Source organism: Capsicum annuum, unplaced genomic scaffold (assembly GCF_002878395.1).
Source record: "Capsicum annuum cultivar UCD-10X-F1 unplaced genomic scaffold, UCD10Xv1.1 ctg33430, whole genome shotgun sequence".
In the NCBI taxonomy this organism is placed as follows: domain Eukaryota; kingdom Viridiplantae; phylum Streptophyta; class Magnoliopsida; order Solanales; family Solanaceae; genus Capsicum; species Capsicum annuum.
Genome location: NW_025840205.1, coordinates 1 through 2,954, shown reverse-complemented (window position 1 = coordinate 2,954; position 2,954 = coordinate 1). Strand labels below are relative to the sequence as shown.

General features: G+C 40.8%; 1 pseudogene; it reads left to right on the top strand.

The window, feature by feature from the left end:
• Positions 1-1,277: 1,277 nt before the first annotated feature.
• On the top strand, positions 1,278-2,580 carry LOC124891282 (annotated as a pseudogene).
• The last annotated feature ends 374 nt before the right edge of the window (positions 2,581-2,954 follow it).

The window sequence follows — 2,954 nt, the reverse complement described above, 5'->3', positions numbered from 1 at the left end:
CAGGAAGTAACCATGTCATTACAACGATTCCAAAGGTTATATGAAGCGGAATTAGAAGCTGGTGACCTACAACTCCCATCTATGAATCCAAGTTTGTTTTTGGCTGAGAGTGCAATACGAAGAGCTCGCTTCCATCCAGAAAAACCATTCCCATCAAAGATTGCATTGACAAGATTCATGCCAGGTGAATCTGATGGGTGAAGAAAGAGTGGATTACAGGAATTCATAGCTTGAGATCCATTGACTGCAGTGACATTAGCAGTAATGGTGCCTGCAGTGACATTAGGGGTAATGGTTTCCTCAGGAATTGTTGTCATTTTGGAATGAAGAAGAGTTGAACAAGAAGGATGAGGAAGAGATTAGGATTAGAATAGCCTATAGCTCTGATACCATGTAGAAAATGAAGAAATTTGTGAAGAATTTTCTCTATATGTTTTATTCATCTTGATATCACATATATATACAAGTACAAAAGAATCCTAAGAGAACTATGTTGACTAATTATTCTTGTACAAAAGAATCCGAAACAAGAATCCTAAGAGAATACAAGAGAATCCTAAGAGAACTATGTAGACTAATTTATTCTTGTACAAAAGAATCCTAAGTGAATCCTAAGCAAGAATCCTAAGAGAATACAAGAGAATGCTAAGTAACTATGTTTCCCTTTTGTTTCGTCTTACTTTTCTTTTGATCTTCTTCTAATAGTTTGGTGTCACCATTAATTCCAACAGTTCAAACTCAAATCTAGATCCAATATTTGTGTGTACGAGCTAACTAACCGTCATCAGGTGGACATCCATTTATGGCAGTTTTCCACTTTGATTAACTTGCACTTAATATCTTTTTTCCTTGAATGTTATTTCTGATCATTTTTCGTGTCTCATAAAAGGTACCAAGCCATCACTACTGCATACTATCGAGGAGCAGTGGGTACCTTACTGGTTTATGACATTACTCATCATGTAACATTTAAAAATGTAGCAAGATGGCTCAAAGAATTGAGAGACCATACAGACCAAAACATAGTTGTAATGCTCGTGGGGAATAAGGCGGATCTCCGCCACCTCAGAGCTGTCCCCACGGGGGAATCAAGTGGTTTCGCCAAAAGAGAGAACACTTTCTTCATGGAAACATCTGCACTTGAGGCACTCAATGTAGAAAACTCCTTCACAGAGGTACTCAGATATATCGAGTGCCTTTTTTTTTCCTCCATAGTACTTAACAAAGCCAACAAACCTCTTCTTCTTCTCGCCATTCGCCGCTCGCCGTCCCTTTACCATCGTTCAATTTTGACTAAACTAAGCGATAGAAGATGTTTGGGAGGGCACCGAAGAAGAGCGAAAACACTAAGTACTATGAGATCTTAGGTGTTCCTAAGACTGCTGCACAAAAAGATCTCAAGAAAGTTTACCGTAAAGCTGCTATTAAGAATCATCCTGATAAAGGAGGTGATCCTGAAAAGTGTAAAGAGCTTGCACAAGCTTATGAGGTTTTGAGTGATCCCGAGACGCGTGAGATATATGATCAGTATGGTGAAGATGCTCTCAAGCAAGGAATGGGCGGTGGAGGTGGTGGACACGACCCATTTGATATCTTCTCATCTTTCTTTGGTGGCAGCCCATTTGGTGGAGGTGGTGGAAGCAGCAGAGGAAGAAGACAAAGAAGAGGAGAGGATGTTGTCCACCCTCTCAAGGTTTCTCTGGAGGATCTGTACAATGGAACCTCAAAGAAACTGTCACTATCTCGCAATGTTTTGTGCCCAAAGTGCAAAGGGAAAGGATCTAAATCAGGTTCTTCAATGAAATGTTCTGGCTGACAAGGATCTCGGATGAAAGTCACTATCAGACAACTTGGCCCATCCATGATCCAGCAGATGCAGCACCCTTGCAACGAGTGTAAGGGTACTGGTGAGATGATCAATGATAAAGATAGATGTGGGCAGTGTAAAGGTGAGAAGGTCGTACAGGAGAAGGTGTTGGAAGTTGTTGTGGAGAAGGGTATGCAGAATGGACAGAAGATAACATTCCCGGGCGAGGCTGATGAAGCACCTGATACGGTCACTGGGGACATAGTTTTTGTCTTGCAACAGAAGGAGCATCCCAAGTTTAAGCGCAAGGGCGATGATCTCTTTGTAGAGCACACCTTGAGCTTGACCAAGGCCCTATGCGGTTTCCAGTTTTTCTTGACTCATCTAGACAGCTGATCATCAAGTCCCAACCCGGAGAAGTTGTCAAGCCTGATCAATTTAAGGCCATAAATGATGAAGGAATGCCTATGTACGGAACGCCATTTATGAGACGGAAACTATACATTCACTTTACTGTAGAATTTCCGGACACATTATCCCCCGAGCAGTGCAAGAACCTTGAAGCAGTGTTGCCAGCAAAACCCAAAACACAAATGACTGACATGGAATTGGACGAGTGCGAGGAGACCACATTACATGATGTTAACATCGAAGAGGAGATGCGTAGGAAGCAGCAACAGGCTCAAGAGGCATACGACGAAGATGATGAAGACATGCATGGTGGTGGTGCGCAGAGAGTCCAATGTGTACAACAGTAATTTGGTAGCGATTCAAATGTTGGTTTCAAGTATTTGTATGAAAAGATAAAGACAACGTTTTCTGAAATATTGCTTTTGTAGTAAGATATACTATAGCTTATTAACTTATGATTTGGAATTTTGCATTTGCCAAACTGATGCTGCTTAGCAAAGTTTAATGTTCAACATTTTGTCTGTGGTGCTCAAAGATTATTGCAATATGCTTTGATTCGCATTTTCATTAAAAAAAAAAAAAGATATATCGAGTGGTTAGTCGTTAAGCTCTTGATATAGGAGATGATCCAGCATCTATACCAAGAGTACAAACAATTAACATTGGGAAAGATGATGTATCTTCTGTTAAGAAAGGTGGATGTTGTTCCCGTTAAGCAAAAGGATCGATCCAGAGG